General features: G+C 50.9%; 1 protein-coding gene across 2 annotated transcripts in view; it reads right to left on the bottom strand.

The window, feature by feature from the left end:
* The window catches only part of LOC139394421 (mastermind-like protein 3), a 227354-nt gene that overhangs the window by 160912 nt on the left and 43942 nt on the right, over window positions 1-22500 (bottom strand). The window contains exon 1 of one of the 2 annotated variants that reach the window (XM_071142485.1): window positions 14665-14805. The exons of the other annotated variant lie outside the window; for it this stretch is intronic. The gene's annotated coding sequence lies outside the window, so the exon portion shown is untranslated. Of the gene's footprint in view, window positions 1-14664; window positions 14806-22500 lie in introns of those variants that run through there. 2 annotated transcript variants of the gene reach the window in all.

Here is a 22500-nt window from a genome sequence, read left to right as displayed (position 1 = left end):
GACACAACCACACCATGTCACCCCCCTATAGAACACAACCACACCATGTCACCCCCCTATAGGACACAACCACACCATGTCACCCCCCTATAGAACACAACCACACCATGTCACCCCCCTATAGGACACAACCACACCATGTCACACCCCTATAGGACACAACCACACCATGTCACCCCCCTATAGAACACAACCACACCATGTCATTCCCCTATAGGACACAACCACACCATGTCATTCCCCTATAGGACACAACCACACCATGTCATTCCCCTATAGAACACAACCACACCATGTCATTCCCCTATAGAACACAACCACACCATGTCACCCCCCTATAGAACACAACCACACCATGTCACCCCCCTATAGAACACAACCACACCATGTCATTCCCCTATAGGACACAACCACACCATCTCATTCCCCTATAGGACACAACCACACCATGTCATTCCCCTATAGAACACAACCACACCATGTCATTCCCCTATAGAACACAACCACACCATGTCACCCCCCTATAGAACACAACCACACCATGTCATTCCCCTATAGGACACAACCACACCATGTCATTCCCCTATAGGACACAACCACACCATCTCATTCCCCTATAGAACACAACCACACCATGTCATTCCCCTATAGAACACAACCACACCATGTCATTCCCCTATAGGACACAACCACACCATGTCATTCCCCTATAGGACACAACCACACCATGTCACCCCCCTATAGGACACAACCACACCATGTCACCCCCCTATAGGACACAACCACACCATGTCATTCCCCTATAGGACACAACCACACCATGTCATTCCCCTATAGAACACAACCACACCATGTCATTCCCCTATAGAACACAACCACACCATGTCATTCCCCTGTAGGACACAACCACACCATGTCACCCCCCTATAGACCACAACCACACCATGTCATTCCCCTATAGAACACAACCACACCATGTCATTCCCCTGTAGGACACAACCACACCATGTCATTCCCCTATAGGACACAACCACACCATGTCATTCCCCTATAGGACACAACCACACCATGTCATTCCCCTATAGGACACAACCACACCATGTCATTCCCCTATAGGACACAACCACACCATGTCATTCCCCTATAGGACACAACCACACCCTGTCATTCCCCTATAGGACACAACCACACCATGTCATTCCCCTATAGGACACAACCACACCATGTCACCCCCCTATAGAACACAACCACACCATGTCACCCCCCTATAGGACACAACCACACCATGTCACCCCCCTATAGAACACAACCACACCATGTCATTCCCCTATAGAACACAACCACACCATGTCACCCCCCTATAGGACACAACCACACCATGTCATTCCCCTATAGGACACAACCACACCATGTCATTCCCCTATAGAACACAACCACACCATGTCATTCCCCTATAGGACACAACCACACCATGTCATTCCCCTATAGGACACAACCACACCATCTCATTCCCCTATAGAACACAACCACACCATGTCATTCCCCTATAGAACACAACCACACCATGTCATTCCCCTATAGGACACAACCACACCATGTCATTCCCCTATAGGACACAACCACACCATGTCACCCCCTATAGGACACAACCACACCATGTCACCCCCCTATAGGACACAACCACACCATGTCATTCCCCTATAGGACACAACCACACCATGTCATTCCCCTATAGAACACAACCACACCATGTCATTCCCCTATAGAACACAACCACACCATGTCATTCCCCTGTAGGACACAACCACACCATGTCACCCCCCTATAGACCACAACCACACCATGTCATTCCCCTATAGAACACAACCACACCATGTCATTCCCCTGTAGGACACAACCACACCATGTCATTCCCCTATAGGACACAACCACACCATGTCATTCCCCTATAGGACACAACCACACCATGTCATTCCCCTATAGGACACAACCACACCATGTCATTCCCCTATAGGACACAACCACACCATGTCATTCCCCTATAGGACACAACCACACCATGTCATTCCCCTATAGGACACAACCACACCATGTCACCCCCCTATAGGACACAACCACACCATGTCACCCCCCTATAGAACACAACCACACCATGTCACCCCCCTATAGAACACAACCACACCATGTCACCCCCCTATAGGACACAACCACACCATGTCACCCCCCTATAGAACACAACCACACCATGTCATTCCCCTATAGAACACAACCACACCATGTCATTCCCCTATAGAACACAACCACACCATGTCACCCCCCTATAGAACACAACCACACCATGTCATTCCCCTATAGGACACAACCACACCATGTCACCCCCCTATAGGACACAACCACACCATGTCACCCCCCTATAGAACACAACCACACCATGTCATTCCCCTATAGAACACAACCACACCATGTCATTCCCCTATAGAACACAACCACACCATGTCATTCACCTATAGGACACAACCACACCATGTCACCCCCCTATAGGACACAACCACACCATGTCATTCCCCTGTAGAACACAACCACACCATGTCACCCCCCTATAGAACACAACCACACCATGTCATTCCCCTATAGGACACAACCACACCATGTCATTCCCCTATAGGACACAACCACACCATGTCACCCCCCTATAGGACACAACCACACCATGTCACCCCCCCATAGGACACAACCACACCATGTCACCCCCCTGTAGGACACAACCACACCATGTCACCCCCCTATAGGACACAACCACACCATGTCACCCCCCTATAGGACACAACCACACCATGTCACCCCCCCATAGGACACAACCACACCATGTCACCCCCCTATAGAACACAACCACACCATGTCACCCCCCTATAGAACACAACCACACCATGTCATTCCCCTATAGGACACAACCACACCATGTCATTCCCCTATAGGACACAACCACACCATGTCATTCCCCTATAGGACACAACCACACCATGTCACCCCCCTATAGGACACAACCACACCATGTCATTCCCCTATAGGACACAACCACACCATGTCATTCCCCTATAGGACACAACCACACCATGTCATTCCCCTATAGGACACAACCACACCATGTCATTCCCCTTATAGAACACAACCACACCATGTCATTCCCCTATAGGACACAACCACACCATGTCATTCCCCTATAGGACACAACCACACCATGTCACCCCCCTATAGAACACAACCACACCATGTCATTCCCCTATAGGACACAACCACACCATGTCACCCCCCTATAGAACACAACCACACCATGTCACCCCCCTATAGAACACAACCACACCATGTCATTCCCCTGTAGACCACAACCACACCATGTCATTCCCCTATAGGACACAACCACACCATGTCATTCCCCTATAGGACACAACCACACCATGTCATTCCCCTATAGGACACAACCACACCATGTCACCCCCCTATAGGACACAACCACACCATGTCATTCCCCTATAGAACACAACCACACCATGTCATTCCCCTATGGAGCACAACCACACCATGTCATTCCCCTGTAGGACACAACCACACCATGTCACCCCCCTATAGAACACAACCACACCATGTCATTCCCCTGTAGACCACAACCACACCATGTCATTCCCCTATAGGACACAACCACACCATGTCATTCCCCTATAGGACACAACCACACCATGTCATTCCCCTATAGGACACAACCACACCATGTCATTCCCCTATAGAACACAACCACACCATGTCATTCCCCTATAGAACACAACCACACCATGTCATTCCCCTATGGAACACAACCACACCATGTCATTCCCCTATAGGACACAACCACACCATGTCATTCCCCTGTAGGACACAACCACATCATGTCATTCCCCTGTAGGACACAACCACACCATGTCATTCCCCTATAGAACACAACCACACCATGTCATTCCCCTATAGAACACAACCACACCATGTCATTCCCCTATAGAACACAACCACACCATGTCATTCCCCTATGGAACACAACCACACCATGTCATTCCCCTATAGGACACAACCACACCATGTCATTCCCCTGTAGGACACAACCACACCATGTCATTCCCCTATGGAACACAACCACACCATGTCATTCCCCTATAGAACACAACCACACCATGTCATTCCCCTATAGAACACAACCACACCATGTCATTCCCCTATAGAACACAACCACACCATGTCATTCCCCTATAGAACACAACCACACCATGTCATTCCCCTATAGGACACAACCACACCATGTCATCCCCCTATAGAACACAACCACACCATGTCATTCCCCTGGCACAACGTAGACACACACACACTCGACGGTCATCATGATCATATGCAGATGGTACACACACACACACACACTATGGATACGTCAGTAAGTTGTGCTGAGAGGGATACATGTCAGAGGTAAATGACATCATTACCATATAAATGACTTCCAACCCAAATCAACCCAAATCAAATCAAATCAAATCACATGTTATTGGTCACATGGTTAGCAGATGTTAATGCCAGTGTAGCGAAATGCTGGTGCTTCTAGTTCCGGCCATGCAGTAGTAACCAACGAGTAATCTAACCTAACAATTCCACAACTACTACCTTACACACACACACACACAAGTGTAAAGGGAACCAAACACATCTGATAATACAGCCACCACCAGACACACACACACACACAGTAAACAGCTACACACACACACACACACAGTAAACAGCTACACACACACCCAACCAACCAATAAAGAGCAACAAGACCACAACAAGACTAATGCTAAAAGCTAGCCCAGAACCAATGGAGAATGCTAAGACGGCTACAGCTAAGCCAAAAGCTTGCCTGATTACAGCTGGATATGGCTAATGTTAGCCTAGCATTCAATTGGTACGACAGCTAGCTGTTATTGTACATTAGAGGTATGCTACGACAGCTAGCTGTTATTGTACATTAGAGGTATGCTACCACAGCTAGCTGTTATTGTACATTAGAGGTATGCTACCACAGCTAGCTGTTATTGTACATTAGAGATATGCTACGACAGCTAGCTGTTATTGTACATTAGAGGTATGCTACCACAGCTAGCTGTTATTGTACATTAGAGGTATGCTACCACAGCTAGCTGTTATTGTACATTAGAGATATGCTACGACAGCTAGCTGTTATTGTACATTAGAGGTATGCTACCACAGCTAGCTGTTATTGTACATTAGAGGTATGCTACCACAGCTAGCTGTTATTGTACATTAGAGATATGCTACGACAGCTAGCTGTTATTGTACATTAGAGGTATGCTACCACAGCTAGCTGTTATTGTACATTAGAGGTATGCTACCACAGCTAGCTGTTATTGTACATTAGAGATATGCTACGACAGCTAGCTGTTATTGTACATTAGAGGTATGCTACCACAGCTAGCTGTTATTGTACATTAGAGATATGCTACGACAGCTAGCTGTTATTGTCCCCGTAAGAAGGGGCTGTTATTATCTGATCTGTCGCTCTGCCACAAAGAGAGCAAGAGAGACAGAGACATAGAGAGAGACATAGAGAGAGAGAGTGTGAGAGAGAGAGACAGAGAGACAGAGAGAGACAGAGAGAGAGACAGAGAGAGAGACAGAGAGAGTGTGTGTGAGAGTGAGAGAGAGAGAGACACAGAGAGAGAGAGAGAGAGAGAGAGAGAGAGAGAGTGTGTGCGAGTGAGAGAGAGAGACAGAGAGAGACAGAGAGAGAGACAGAGAGAGTGTGTGAGAGTGAGAGAGAGAGAGACAGAGAGAGGGAGAGAGAGAGACAGAGAGATAGAGTGTGAGAGTGAGAGAGAGGGAGAGAGAGTGTGAGAGGGAGAGAGAGAGAGAGAAAACACACTGCGGCCTGCTCTCAACACACACTCTGCTATCCTCCTCTTGCTCTTCCTGCTCATACTCTCTCTATTCTGGATCCATTTTTCCCCTCACTCTCTCTCCCCCACACCCTGAGGCCACAAACATTTGCACGTCACACACACACGCCACAGAACACCAGCAGCAGGCTTTGTTCCAGCACTTTCCCCGTGGGGTCTGGAGGAAGTAGGAGCAGAAACACATCCATCCTAGACTGACGTTTCTTACCACCATCATTTATTCATGAGACTGAACATTAGAGCAGGGCTCTCCCTCTCTCCTCCCTCTCTCCTCCCTCTCTCCTCCCTCTCTCCTCCCTCTCTCTCTCTCTCCTCCCACTCTCCTCCCACTCTCCTCCCTCTCTCCTCCTCTCCTCCTCTCCTCCTCTCCTCCTCTCCTCCCTCTCCTCCTCTCCTCCTCTCCTCCTCTCCTCCTCTCCTCCCTCTCCTCCTCTCCTTCTCTCCTCCCTCTCCTCCTCTCCTCCCTCTCCTTCTCTCCTCCTCTCCTCCTCTCCTCCATCTCTGGTGTGTGTGTCAGGGTTAGGGTTAGGGTTAGTGGTGTTAGGGGTGTTACTAAGCGCAGCACGAACGGTGCTGTGGTCGTACACACGAGTGTGTGAATGTGTGTGTGTGTGTGTGTGTGTGTGGTAATAACCCTTGAACAGATAGATCTGATCTCCTCAGGACATGTCATCATCAGCTTCCCTTACTGTTCTGCCTGACATTCTCCCTCACTACCTCCCTCCATGGCTCTTTTGCTTCCTTCCCCCCTCCCTCACTCCATGGCTCTTTCCCCTCCCTTTTCTCTCCCTCACCTTCCTTCTCTCTCCTTCCCTCCCTCACTCCTCTCCTCCTCTCCCTGAAAGACATCCTCCCTCTACACATCCGCTTATCTACATCTCTCTCTCTGTTAAACTCCCTCTCTCCTCATTTCTCCTCCTTCCTCTGTTGCCCTCCCTCTCTCTGTTGCGTGTCCTCCTGCTCATTCGCTCACTGTCACCCCCCCATCTTTCCTGCCTACTTTCTCTCTCTCCCAATACCTCGGTCCCTCCCTCTCTGTCCCTCCCTCTTGCTCTCCCTCCCTCTCTGTCCCGCCCTCTCTGTCCCTCCCTCTCTCTCTCCCCCGATACCTCCGCCCTCCCTCTTGCTCTCCCTCTCTGTCCCTCCCTCTCTGTCCCTCCCTCTCTGTCCCTCCCTCTCTGTCCCTCCCTCTCTGTCCCTCCCTCTCTGTCCCTCCCTCTCTCTCTCCCTCTTCACAAAACAATCAACAGTGTTTTCTGGCAGTCGAGTGTGTGTGTGTTTAGGGGACAGTAAAGGGACGGACAGTCAGTCTGCCTCGGGCTCTGAGGCTTTTCATCCCAGCCTCAGTCGCCATGGTGACGCCCCTCCCATTGCCCCCTCCAGCAGCCAATGAAAACGCCGAAAAACCACGGTAGCTTCCTGATTCCCGACAATGATTTTTAAAGAGACAGTGTACATTTAAAACGTCAGCCACTTGCAGTCATAGAGGCAGTAGGCATCACGAAAGCAGGTCACCTAATGTAGCAGGTGTAAAACAGACGCCCGAGTCCCACATCTGCCTTTCAGCAGAAAAGGAAGCTAGGTTGAATTAGCTGTATCCCTGCAAACCAGATAACGACTAATGGGGGCTGGCACAATTCCCCTGTAACTCCGTAACCCACGGTTACGGATGAAGAGCGAAATGAAAATGAAATAAGCGTTTGGAAGAAGAAGAAGAAAGGGCCTTTTGGGAAGAACAGCTGACTGAAGACGGGGACACAGGCATTTGTGTTGTCGAGTCGGTTTCCACGACAACATCTGGTCTTAACAACGGGACACACAGGCATTTGTGTTGTTGAGTCGGTTTCCACGACAACATCTGGTCTTAACAACGGGACACACAGGCATTTGTGTTGTCGAGTCGGTTTCCACGACAACATCTGGTCTTAACAACGGAACACACAGGCATTTGTGTTGTCGAGTCGGTTTCCACGACAACATCTGGTCTTAACAACGGGACACACAGGCATTTGTGTTGTCGAGTCGGTTTCCACGACAACATCTGGTCTTAACAACGGGACACACAGGCATTTGTGTTGTCGAGTCGGTTTCCACGACAACATCTGGTCGTAACAACGGGACACACAGGCATTTGTGTTGTCGAGTCGGTTTGCACGACAACATCTGGTCTTAACAACGGGACACACAGGCATTTGTGTTGTCGAGTCGGTTTCCACGACAACATCTGGTCTTAACAACGGGACACACAGGCATTTGTGTTGTCGAGTCGGTTTCCACGACAACATCTGGTCTTAACAACGGGACACACAGGCATTTGTGTTGTCGAGTCGGTTTCCACGACAACATCTGGTCTTGACAACGGGACACACAGGCATTTGTGTTGTCGAGTCGGTTTCCACGACAACATCTGGTCTTAACAACGGGACACACAGGCATTTGTGTTGTTGAGTCGGTTTCCACAACAACATCTGGTCTTAACAACGGGACACACAGGCATTTGTGTTGTCGAGTCGGTTTCCACGACAACATCTGGTCTTAACAACGGGACACACAGGCATTTGTGTTGTCGAGTCGGTTTCCACGACAACACCTGGTCTTAACAACGGGACACACAGGCATTTGTGTTGTCGAGTCGGTTTCCGCGACAACATCTGATCTTAACAACGGGACACACAGGCATTTGTGTTGTCGAGTCGGTTTCTGCGACAACATCTGGTCTTAACAACGGGACACACGGGCATTTGTGTTGTCGAGTCGGTTTCCGCGACAACATCTGGTCTTAACAACGGGACACACGGGCATTTGTGTTGTCGAGTCGGTTTCCGCGACAACATCTGCTCTTAACAACGGGACACACGGGCATTTGTGTTGTCGAGTCGGTTTCCGCGACAACATCTGGTTTTAACAACGGGACACACAGGCATTTGTGTTGTTGAGTCGGTTTCCGCGACAACATCTGATCTTAACAACGGGACACACAGGCATTTGTGTTGTCGAGTCGGTTTCCGCGACAACATCTGATCTTAACAACGGGACACACAGGCATTTGTGTTGTCGAGTCGGTTTCCGCGACAACATCTGGTTTTAACAACGGGACACACAGGCATTTGTGTTGTCGAGTCGGTTTCCGCGACAACATCTGATCTTAACAACGGGACACACAGGCATTTGTGTTGTCGAGTCGGTTTCCGCGACAACATCTGGTCTTAACAACGGGACACACAGGCATTTGTGTTGTCGAGTCGGTTTCCGCGACAACATCTGGTCTTAACAACGGGACACACAGGCATTTGTGTTGTCGAGTCGGTTTCCGCGACAACATCTGGTCTTAACAACGGGACACACAGGCATTTCTGTTGTCGAGTCGGTTTCCACGACAACATCTGGTCTTGACAACGGGACAAACATTGTTGCTCCTTGCTGAAATAAGCTAGGTGTTGTAGCAAACAGGGAATAGAATGGGCTTGAAACCTCTAACCCTGGTAACTTGACTGGTAAACCCATAACAAAATCTCACAGCGAAAACACTTTGACTTCAGATTCTGATGTTGATCCACGGTTTTCTCCAAAACGCAGAATTTCGAACTGGTTCCAAACGTCAAATTCCCGACGTGTTTTTAAAAACACCCTGTGGGTTGCCAGTTCTGCTTTTGACTTGTTTCTCCAAATGTCAAATCCCTCCTGTGAGGTAACGGAACACTCACAACGGCCGCCAGTCATCACATTATGACATCATTGACTTGAATGGGGAGCACGTTCTATTCATTCTATTTCTAAGGCATGTGGTCCGGAGAGGAGGAAGGGAGCATGGGTCAATAACAACTTACCAAATAGGTGTGTGTGTGTGTGTGTCTAAGTGAAAGTGACCTCGTTACCATCCGATCCCCCCCCCACACACACACAGCGAGCCTTCTATTGTCCCTAGACAAAGACCTTCACTAGCATCCCCGAGGGAGGGACCCTGATTCTGCACCCACACACCCTTGCACAGAGTCCTACACACACACACACACACACACACACACACACACACACACACACACACACACACACACACACACACACACACACACACACACACACACACACACACACACACACACACACACACACACACACACACACGTTACCCTGCTAGCAGAGAGAGTGGGAGGAAGCAGACTAGAGGGATGGTAACAAGGGTAATATAAAGGTAGGGGAGGGTGTGAGGGGGGTTAGGGTGTGTTGCTATGGTAACTAAGTTATGACAAAGGTGGGGGAGGGTGTGAGGGGGGTTAGGGTGTGTTGCTATGGTAACAGGGTTATTACAAAGGTGGGGGAGGGTGTGAGGGGGGGTTAGGGTGTGTTGCTATGGTAACAGGGTTATTACAAAGGTGGGGGAGGGTGTGAGGGGGGTTAGGGTGTGTTGCCATGGTAACAGGGTTATTATACAGGTAGGTTGGTGTGAGGGTGTCTTGCTATGGTAACAGGGGTATTATAAAGGTAGGGGAGGGTGTGAGGGGGTTAGGGTGTGTTCCTATGGTAACAGTCGAAATTATAAAGGTGGGGGAGGGTGTGAGGGGGGTTAGGGTCTGTTGCTATGGTAACGGGGTTAGTACAAAGGTGGGGGAGGGTGTGTGTGGGGGGGTTAGGGTGTGTTGCTGTGGTAACAGGGTTATTACAAAGGTGGGGGAGGGTGTGAGGGGGTTAGGGTGTGTTCCTATGGTAACAGTCGATATTATAGTGAGGGTGTCTTGCTATGGTAACAGGGGTATTATAAGCAACTTAAGAGACTGCTCTGAATGACAGACAGACAGACAGAGTCCGCTTCCTTCTGTCAGAAGAGTGTGTGTGTGTGTGTGTGTATTGGGAGGGGGTCAATGGTTGTGCCAATTAGACTTGAGTTGGTGTGTGTGTGTGTGTGTGTGTGTGTGTGTGTGTGTGTGTTGGGCCAGTCCCTCCATCCCATGTTGTTCTCTCCTCTTCAATCTGTATCAGAATCAACTCTTTGCTCTCTCTGCTGCTTCACACCTCTAAGACACACTGACCTGACATAACACACACACACACGTGTGCAGGCCAACACACACACACACACACCCCATGAGGTCTGCCTCCCTCCTACTCACTCAGTCATTCAAATGATCTCTTTGTCTGGAGGGAGTACGACAGAGAGAAGAAAGAGAGAGAAGAAACAACGAGGGAGGGAGAGAGAGAGAAAAGAAACAACGAGGGAGGGAGAGAGAAAGAGAGAGAAGAAACAACGAGGGAGGGAGAGAGAAAGAGAGAGAAGAAACAATGAGGGAGGGAGAGAGAAAGAGAGAGAAGAAACAACGAGGGAGGGAGAGAGAAAGAGAGAGAAGAAACAATGAGGGAGGGAGAGAGAAAGAGAGAGAAGAAATAACGAGGGAGGGAGAGAGAAAGAGAGAGAAGAAACAACGAGGGAGGAAGAGAGAGAGAAAGAGAGAGAAGAAATAACGAGGGAGGGAGAGAGAGAGAAAGAGAGAGAAGAAATAACGAGGGAGGGAGAGAAGAAAGAGAGAGAAGAAACAACGAGGGAGGGAGAGAGAAAGAGAGAAGAAACAACGAGGGAGGGAGAGAGAAAGAGAGAGAAGAAACAACGAGGAAGGGAGAGAAGAAAGAGAGAGAAGAAACAACGAGGGAGGGAGAGAGAAAGAGAGAGAAGAAACAACGAGGGAGGGAGAGAGAAAGAGAGAGAAGAAACAACGAGGGAGTGAGAGAGAAAGAGAGAGAAGAAACAACAAGGGAGGGAGAGAGAAAGAGAGAGAAGAAACAACAAGGGAGGGAGAGAGAAAGAGAGAGAAGAAACAATGAGGGAGGGAGAGAGAAAGGGGGGGGAAGACAGGGACAAGAAAGTAGAGGGGGAGAAAAATACATGAGGTAAAAGGAAATGGAGAAAGAATGAGAGAAACAGAAAGAATGAGAGAGAGAGACAGAAAGAGAGAGAGGTAGCTGCTCAGCGGGCCCCAGTGCTGCCCTGAACTTGTTTGATCCAGTTCCCTCACCAGCCGTTCCTCCACATACATTCCTGTGGTTGGATGAGGCGCTGCAAGGAGAACGACAGAAGGAGAGAGGAAGGAGAGAGAGGAAGGAGAGAGAGGAAGGAGAGAGAGAGAGTAACAAAGGAGAGAGAGGGAGAGAGAGAGAGAGAGGAAGGAGAGAGACAGTAACAAAGGAGAGAGAGAGAGAGAGAGAGAGAGAGGAAGGAGAGAGAGACAGTAACAAAGGAGAGAGAGAGAGAGAGAGAGAGGAAAGAGAGAGAGAGATACGAGGAAGGAGAGAGAGACAGTAACAGAGAGAGAGAGAGAGAGAGGAAGGAGAGAGAGACAGTAACAAAGGAGAGAGAGAGACAGATAGAAGGGGAGGGAAAGGGAATACTGAAAGAGAGGAAGAGGGCGCCTCTAGACAGAGAGAAGAGCGAGAAAAGGGAGAGCAATCGAGACAGAACCAGCCAGAGTAAACCTACACCAAGTGCCAAAGTTACCTGCTGCTAAAGTTCACCCTTCCCTCCCTCCCTCCCTCCCTTCCACCCTCCCTCCCTCCCTTCCACCCTCCCTCCTTTCTCTTCTCCCACTCAGTAACTTGACTCCTGTTCTGTCTCTCAGTGCCAAAAACAAAACCCTGAATTACACAAGGAGAGAAGAGAGACAGAGAGGAAGGGAGCAACAAAACCCTTTGGTGAAGGACACACACACACACACACACTAGATCTCTAACCAGAGTCACACCTCACACACAATGTGTGTGTACCGCTGGCGTCACAGACACACCACCAAAACCCAGACACACACACACACACACACACCACCATAACCCCGACGGTACTGCTTTGAGACGTACAGCGGTAGAACAGTTAGACCGCAACTACGTCACCACGACAACGTCACAACACACGCTGGGAGAATCTTTCCACTCGAAACATACCATAGTCATTCAGTCAACCCTCTGGTGAACAAACGGGGGGGGGGGGGGGGGGGTCGGGACCCACTGTTGAACAAGCGGGGGGTCGGGACCCTCTGGTGAACAAACGGGGGGGGGGTCGGGACCCACTGTTGAACAAGCGGGGGGTCGGGACCCTCTGGTGAACAAACGGGGGGGTCGGGACCCACTGTTGAACAAGTGGGGGGTCGGGACCCACTGTTGAACAAGCGGGGGGTCGGGACCCTCTGGTGAACAAACGGGGGGGTCGGGACCCACTGTTGAACAAGCGGGGGGTCGGTACCCTCTGGTGAACAAACGGGGGGGTCGGGACCCACTGTTGAACAAACGGGGGGTCGGGACCCACTGTTGAACAAACGGGGGGGTCGGGACCCACTGTTGAACAAACGGGGGGTCGGGACCCACTGTTGAACAAACGGGGGGTCGGGACACACTGTTGAACAAACGGGGGGGTCGGGACCCACTGTTGAACAAACGGGGGGGGTCGGGATCCACTGTTGAACAAGCGGGGGGTCGGGACCCACTGTTGAACAAGCGGGGGTTCGGGACCCACTGTTGAACAAGCGGGGGATCGGGACCCACTGTTGAACAAGCGGGGGATCGGGACCCTCTGGTGAACAAACGGGAGGGTCGGGACCCACTGTTGAAAAAGCAGGGGGTTGGTACCCTCTGGTGAACAAACGGGGGGGTCGGGACCCACTGTTGAACAAGCGGGGCGTCAAGACCCACTGTTGAACAAACGGGGGGTCGGGACCCACTGTTGAACAAACGGGGGGGTCGGGACCCTCTGGTGAACAAACGGGGGGGTGGGACCCACTGTTGAACAAACGGGGGGTCGGGACCCACTGTTGAACAAACAGGGGGGGTCGGGACCCACTGTTGAACAAACGGGGGGGTCGGGACCCACTGTTGAACAAGCGGGGGGGTCGGGACCCACTGTTGAACAAGCGGGGGGTCGGGACCCACTGTTGAACAAGCGGGGGGTCGGGACCCACTGTTGAACAAACGGGGGGTCGGGACCCACTGTTGAACAGACGGGGGGGTCGGGACCCACTGTTGAGGGGTCGGGACCCACTGTTGAATCTCATCCTCCCAAGGCTGATGAGCCAGTCTTTCATTTCCTCCCAAATTTCAGAATATCCCATTTTAAATGTTGTTTCATCACTGCATCTCCCCAGTGGGCTCTGGAGAGGAGGAGGTGGAGTCAGGAATCACTGCATCTCCCCAGTGGGCTCTGGAGAGGAGGAGGTGGAGTCACGAGTCCTCTGAAACATGACCCCCCCCAAACCAAGCTCCTTAACCCGGAAGCCAACTGCACCAATGTGTCAGAGGAAACAGCGTTAAACTGACGACTGGAGTCAGCCTGCAGGAGCCCGGCCCGCCACAAGGAGTCGCTAGAGCGCCATGAGCCAAGTAAAGGCCCCCCCCCGGCCAAACCCTCCCCTAACTCGGACGACGCTGGGCCAAACCCTCCCCTAACTCGGACGATGCTGGGCCAAACACTCCCCTAACTCGGACGACGCTGGGCCAATTGTGCGCCGCCCTATGGGACTCCCGGTCCCAGCCGGTTGTGACGCCACCTGCGATCGAACACGGGTCTGTAGTGACGATGCAGTGCCTTAGACCGCTGCGCTCCTCCGGAGGCGCGACGAGCCAGGTTTTATAATGAGACAGTCCACGATGCAAGAAATCCTGGGAAAGAACAACGAAATGCAGGGACGGAAATGAAGGTGAAAAGCATCTTGGGACTTACCTATTACCCAGAATGCACCACAGGAGGTCGGGAGGTCACAGCAGAAGGGGGAAGGAGATGAAGAGAAGAGAAGAGAAGAACAACACATTAGATCACTGCAACTGAACAAGGCAACATTCCACAGTCCAGAGTCAATAAGACACTCAACTGGTTTCATTAGTCCACCACCAAACAGAAAAGGTGGATGCTTCTCTACTACACTGACTGACTGCTCATAGCCAGCCAGACCACCTACTGACTGCTCAAACCCAACCAGACCACCTACTGACTGCTCATACCCAGCCAGACCACCTACTGACTGCTCATACCCAGCCAGACCACCTACTGACTGCTCATACCCAGCCAGACCACCCACTGACTGCTCATACCCAGCCAGACCACCTACTGACTGCTCATACCCAGCCAGACCACCTACTGACTGCTCATACCCAGCCAGACCACCTACTGACTGCTCATACCCAGCCAGACCACCTACTGACTGCTCATACCCAGCGAGAACACCCTCTGACTGCTCCTACCTAGCCAGACCGCCGACTAACTGCTCATACCCAGCAAGACCACTGACTGACTGCTCATACCCAGCCAGACCACCGACTGACCACCTACTGACTGCTTATACCCAGCCAGACCACCGACTGACCACCTACTGACTGCTTATACCCAGCCAGACCACCGACTGACCACCTACTGACTGCTCATACCTAGCCAGACCACCTACTTACTGCTCATACCCAGCCAGACAACCGACTGACTGCTCATACCTAGCCAGACCACCTACTGACTGCTCATACCCAGCCAGACCACTGACTGACTGCTCATACCCAGCCAGACCACTGACTGACCACCTACTGACTGCTTATACCCAGCCAGACCACCGACTGACCACCTACTGACTGCTTATACCCAGCCAGACCACCGACTGACCACCTACTGACTGCTCATACCGAGCCAGACCACCTACTGACTGCTCATACCCAGCCAGACCACCGACTAACTGTTCATACCCAGCCAGACCACTGACTGCTCATACCTGGCCAGACCACTCACTGACTGCTCATACCCAGCCAGACAACCGACTGACTGCTCATACCCAGCCAGACCACCTACTGACTGCTCATACGCAGCCAGACCACCTACTGACTGCTCATACGCAGCCAGACCACTGACTGACTGCTCATACCCAGCCAGACCACCTACTGACTGCTCATACCTAGCCACTGACTGACTGCTCATACCCAGCCAGACCACCTACTGACTGCTCATACCTAGCCAGACCACCTGCTGACTGCTCATACCTAGCCAGACCACCTACTGACTGCTCATACCCAGCCAGACCACCTACTGACTGCTCATACCTAGCCAGACCACCGACTGACTGCTCATACCCAGCCAGACCACCTACTGACTGCTCATACCTAGCCACTGACTGACTGCTCATACCCAGCCAGACCACCTACTGACTGCTCATACCTAGCCACTGACTGACTGCTCATACCCAGCCAGACCACCGACTGACTGCTCATACCTAGCCAGACCACCGACTGACTGCTCATACCCAGCCAGACCACCTACTGACTGCTCATACCTAGCCACTGACTGACTGCTCATACCCAGCCAGACCACCTACTGACTGCTCATACCTAGCCAGACCACCTGCTGACTGCTCATACCTAGCCAGACCACCTACTGACTGCTCATACCCAGCCAGACCACCTACTGACTGCTCATACCTAGCCAGACCACCGACTGACCACCTACTGACTGCTCATACCCAGCCAGACCACCTACTGACTGCTCACACCCAGCCAGACCACCGACTGACTGCTCATACCCAGCCAGACCACCGACTGACTGCTCATACCTAGCCAGACCACTGACTGACTGCTCATACCTAGCCAGACCACCTACTGACTGCTCATACCTAGCCAGACCACCGACTGACTGCTCATACCTAGCCAGACCACCGACTGACTGCTCATACCAGCCAGACCACCTACTGACTGCTCATACCTAGACCAGACCACCTACTGACAGCTCATACCTAGACCAGACCACTGACTGACTGCTCATACCCAGCCAGACCACTGACTGACTGCTCATACCCAGCCAGACCCCTGACTGACTGCTCATACCTAGCCAGACCACCTACTGACTGCTCATACCCAGCCAGAACACCTACTGACTGCTCATACCCAGCCAGACCACTGACTGACTGCTCATACCCAGCCAGACCACCTACTGACTGCTCATACCCAGCCAGACCACCTACTGACTGCTCATACGCAGCCAGACCACCTACTGACTGCTCATATGCAGCCAGACCACTGACTGACTGCTCATACCTAGCCAGACCACCGACTGACTGCTCATACCCAGCCAGACCACCTACTGACTGCTCATACCTAGCCAGACCACCTGCTGACTGCTCATACCTAGCCAGACCACCTACTGACTGCTCATACCCAGCCAGACCACCTACTGACTGCTCATACCCAGCCAGACCACCTACTGACTGCTCATACCTAGCCAGACCACCGACTGACCACCTACTGACTGCTCATACCCAGCCAGACCACCTGCTGACTGCTCACACCCAGCCAGACCACCGACTGACTGCTCATACCCAGCCAGACCACCGACTGACTGCTCATACACAGCCAGACCACTGACTGACTGCTCATACCTAGCCAGACCACCTACTGACTGCTCATACTCAGCCAGACCACCTACTGACTGCTCATACCCAGCCAGACCACTGACTGACTGCTCATACCTAGCCAGACCACCTACTGACTGCTCATACCTAGCCAGACCACCGACTGACTGCTCATACCAGCCAGACCACCTACTGACTGCTCATACCTAGACCAGACCACCTACTGACTGCTCATACCTAGACCAGACCACCTACTGACTGCTCATACCTAGACCAGACCACTGACTGACTGCTCATACCCAGCCAGACCCCTGACTGACTGCTCATACCTAGCCAGACCACTGACTGACTGCTCATACCCAGCCAGACCACTGACTGACTGCTCATACCTAGCCACTGACTGACTGCTCATACCCAGCCAGACCACCGACTGACTGCTCATACCCAGCCAGACCACTGCCATCTTAAAACACTGAACAGTTGGGGCCAAAAAGGACATGCTGTCAGATTCTGTGAAGTTGTGAGCTAATAAAGATGGCTAACAGGGGGTCACGACAGCGGCAGACAGGATGTGTTCTTCAGACGAGTGCAGATGGGAGGAGAGGAAACCATTATAGACTATTGGGCTGTAGGTCTCCCCTCTATTTCCTCTCTTCACTAGGTCTACCTTCTGACTGTCTCTCTCTCCTGTCTTCACTAGGTCAACCTTCTGACTGTCTCTCTTCCTCTCTCACTAGGTCTACCTTCTGACTGTCTCTCTCTCCTGTCTTCACTAGGTCTACTTTCTGACTGTCTCTCTCTCCTCTCTTCACTAGGTCTACCTTCTGACTGTCTGTCTGACTGTCTCTCCTCTCTTCACTAGGTCTACCTTCTGACTGTCTGACTGACTGTCTCTCCTCTCTTCACTAGGTCTACCTTCTGACTGTCTGACTGACTGTCTCTCCTCTCTTCACTAGGTCTACCTTCTGACTGTCTCTCTCTCCTGTCTTCACTAGGTCTACCTTCTGACGGTCTCTCTCTCCTGTCTTCACTAGGTCTACCTTCTGACTGTCTCTCTCTCCTGTCTTCACTAGGTCAACCTTCTGACTGTCTCTCTCTCCTGTCTTCACTAGGTCTACCTTCTGACTGTCTCTCTCTCCTCTCTTCACTAGGTCTACCTTCTGACTGTCTCTCTCTCCTGTCTTCACTAGGTCTACCTTGTGACTGTCTCTCTCTCCTCTCTTCACTAGGTCTACCTTCTAACTGTCTCTCTCTCCTGTCTTCACTAGGTCTACCTTCTGACTGTCTCTCTCTCCTGTCTTCACTAGGTCTACCTTCTGACTGTCTCTCTCTCCTCTCTTCACTAGGTCTACCTTCTGACTGTCTCTCTCCTGTCTTCACTAGGTCAACCTTCTGACTGTCTCTCTCTCCTCGCTTCACTAGGTCTACCTTCTGACTGTCTCTCTCTCCTGTCTTCACTAGGTCTACCTTCTGACTGTCTCTCTCTCCTGTCTTCACTAGGTCTACCTTCTGACTGTCTCTCTCTCCTGTCTTCACTAGGTCTACCTTCTGACTGTCTCTCCTCCTCTCTTCACTAGGTCTACCTTCTGACTGTCTCTCTCTCCTGTCTTCACTAGGTCTACCTTCTGACTGTCTCTCTTCTGTCTTCACTAGGTCTACCTTCTGACTGTCTGACTGACTGTCTCTGCTCTCTTCACTAGGTCTACCTTCTGACTGTCTCTCTCTCCTGTCTTCACTAGGTCTACCTTCTGACTGTCTCTCTCTCCTGTCTTCACTAGGTCAACCTTCTGACTGTCTCTCTCTCCTGTCTTCACTAGGTCTACCTTTTGTCTGTCTGTCTCTCCTGTCTTCACTAGGTCTACCTTCTGACTGTCTCTCTCTCCTGTCTTCACTAGGTCTACCTTCTGACTGTCTCTCTCTCCTGTCTTCACTAGGTCTACCTTCTGACTGTCTCTCTCTCCTGTCTTCACTAGGTCTACCTTCTGACTGTCTCTCTCTCCTGTCTTCACTAGGTCTACCTTCTGACTGTCTCTCTCTCCTGTCTTCACTAGGTCTACCTTCTGACTGTCTCTCTCTCCTGTCTTCACTAGGTCTACCTTCTGACTGTCTCTCTTCTGTCTTCACTAGGTCTACCTTCTGACTGTCTGACTGACTGTCTCTCCTCTCTTCACTAGGTCTACCTTCTGACTGTCTCTCTCTCCTGTCTTCACTAGGTCTACCTTCTGACTGTCTCTCTCTCCTCTCTTCACTAGGTCTACCTTCTGACTGTCTCTCTCTCCTGTCTTCACTAGGTCTACCTTTTGTCTGTCTGTCTCTCCTGTCTTCACTAGGTCTACCTTCTGACTGTCTCTCTCTCCTGTCTTCACTAGGTCTACCTTCTGACTGTCTCTCTCTCCTGTCTTCACTAGGTCTACCTTCTGACTGTCTCTCCTCCTCTCTTCACTAGGTCTACCTTCTGACTGTCTCTCTCTCCTGTCTTCACTAGGTCTACCTTCTGACTGTCTCTCTCTCCTGTCTTCACTAGGTCTACCTTCTGACTGTCTCTCTTGTCTTCACTAGGTCTACCTTCTGACTGTCTGACTGACTGTCTCTCCTCTCTTCACTAGGTCTACCTTCTGACTGTCTCTCTCTCCTGTCTTCACTAGGTCTACCTTCTGACTGTCTCTCTCTCCTGTCTTCACTAGGTCAACCTTCTGACTGTCTCTCTCTCCTGTCTTCACTAGGTCTACCTTTTGTCTGTCTGTCTCTCCTGTCTTCACTAGGTCTACCTTCTGACTGTCTCTCTCTCCTGTCTTCACTAGGTCTACCTTCTGACTGTCTCTCTCTCCTCTCTTCACTAGGTCTACCTTCTGACTGTCTCTCTCCTGTCTTCACTAGGTCAACCTTCTGACTGTCTCTCTCTCCTCGCTTCACTAGGTCTAACTTCTGACTGTCTCTCTCTCCTGTCTTCACTAGGTCTACCTTCTGACTGTCTCTCTCTCCTGTCTTCACTAGGTCTACCTTCTGACTGTCTCTCTCTCCTGTCTTCACTAGGTCTACCTTCTGACTGTCTCTCCTCCTCTCTTCACTAGGTCTACCTTCTGACTGTCTCTCTCTCCTGTCTTCACTAGGTCTACCTTCTGACTGTCTCTCTTCTGTCTTCACTAGGTCTACCTTCTGACTGTCTGACTGACTGTCTCTCCTCTCTTCACTAGGTCTACCTTCTGACTGTCTCTCTCTCCTGTCTTCACTAGGTCTACCTTCTGACTGTCTCTCTCTCCTGTCTTCACTAGGTCAACCTTCTGACTGTCTCTCTCTCCTGTCTTCACTAGGTCTACCTTTTGTCTGTCTGTCTCTCCTGTCTTCACTAGGTCTACCTTCTGACTGTCTCTCTCTCCTGTCTTCACTAGGTCTACCTTCTGACTGTCTCTCTCTCCTGTCTTCACTAGGTCTACCTTCTGACTGTCTCTCCTCCTCTCTTCACTAGGTCTACCTTCTGACTGTCTCTCTCTCCTGTCTTCACTAGGTCTACCTTCTGACTGTCTCTCTCTCCTGTCTTCACTAGGTCTACCTTCTGACTGTCTCTCTTCTGTCTTCACTAGGTCTACCTTCTGACTGTCTGACTGACTGTCTCTCCTCTCTTCACTAGGTCTACCTTCTGACTGTCTCTCTCTCCTGTCTTCACTAGGTCTACCTTCTGACTGTCTCTCTCTCCTGTCTTCACTAGGTCTACCTTCTGACTGTCTCTCTCTCCTGTCTTCACTAGGTCAACCTTCTGACTGTCTCTCTCTCCTGTCTTCACTAGGTCTACCTTCTGACTGTCTCTCTCTCCTCTCTTCACTAGGTCTACCTTCTGACTGTCTCTCTCCTGTCTTCACTAGGTCAACCTTCTGACTGTCTCTCTCTCCTCGCTTCACTAGGTCTACCTTCTGACTGTCTCTCTCTCCTCTCTTCACTAGGTCTACCTTCTGACTGTCTCTCTCCTGTCTTCACTAGGTCAACCTTCTGACTGTCTCTCTCTCCTCGCTTCACTAGGTCTACCTTCTGACTGTCTCTCTCTCCTGTCTTCACTAGGTCTACCTTCTGACTGTCTCTCTCTCCTGTCTTCACTAGGTCTACCTTCTGACTGTCTCTCTCTCCTGTCTTCACTAGGTCTACCTTCTGACTGTCTCTCTTCTGTCTTCACTAGGTCTACCTTCTGACTGTCTGACTGACTGTCTCTCCTCTCTTCACTAGGTCTACCTTCTGACTGTCTCTCTCTCCTGTCTTCACTAGGTCTACCTTCTGACTGTCTCTCTCTCCTGTCTTCACTAGGTCAACCTTCTGACTGTCTCTCTCTCCTGTCTTCACTAGGTCTACCTTTTGTCTGTCTGTCTCTCCTGTCTTCACTAGGTCTACCTTCTGACTGTCTCTCTCTCCTGTCTTCACTAGGTCTACCTTCTGACTGTCTCTCTCTCCTGTCTTCACTAGGTCTACCTTCTGACTGTCTCTCCTCCTCTCTTCACTAGGTCTACCTTCTGACTGTCTCTCTCTCCTGTCTTCACTAGGTCTACCTTCTGACTGTCTCTCTCTCCTGTCTTCACTAGGTCTACCTTCTGACTGTCTCTCTTCTGTCTTCACTAGGTCTACCTTCTGACTGTCTGACTGACTGTCTCTCCTCTCTTCACTAGGTCTACCTTCTGACTGTCTCTCTCTCCTGTCTTCACTAGGTCTACCTTCTGACTGTCTCTCTCTCCTGTCTTCACTAGGTCAACCTTCTGACTGTCTCTCTCTCCTGTCTTCACTAGGTCTACCTTTTGTCTGTCTGTCTCTCCTGTCTTCACTAGGTCTACCTTCTGACTGTCTCTCCTCCTCTCTTCACTAGGTCTACCTTCTGACTGTCTCTCTCCTCTCTTCACTAGGTCTACCTTCTGACTGTCTCTCTCCTGTCTTCACTAGGTCAACCTTCTGACTGTCTCTCTCTCCTCGCTTCACTAGGTCTACCTTCTGACTGTCTCTCTCTCCTGTCTTCACTAGGTCTACCTTCTGACTGTCTCTCTCTCCTGTCTTCACTAGATCTACCTTCTGACTGTCTCTCTCTCCTGTCTTCACTAGGTCTACCTTCTGACTGTCTCTCTTCTGTCTTCACTAGGTCTACCTTCTGACTGTCTGACTGACTGTCTCTCCTCTCTTCACTAGGTCTACCTTCTGACTGTCTCTCT

Source organism: Oncorhynchus clarkii, unplaced genomic scaffold (assembly GCF_045791955.1).
Source record: "Oncorhynchus clarkii lewisi isolate Uvic-CL-2024 unplaced genomic scaffold, UVic_Ocla_1.0 unplaced_contig_2517_pilon_pilon, whole genome shotgun sequence".
NCBI classification, from domain to species: Eukaryota; Metazoa; Chordata; class Actinopteri; order Salmoniformes; family Salmonidae; genus Oncorhynchus; species Oncorhynchus clarkii.
Note: the sequence above shows the minus strand (reverse complement) of the source record. Positions and strands in the feature narration are given on the sequence as shown.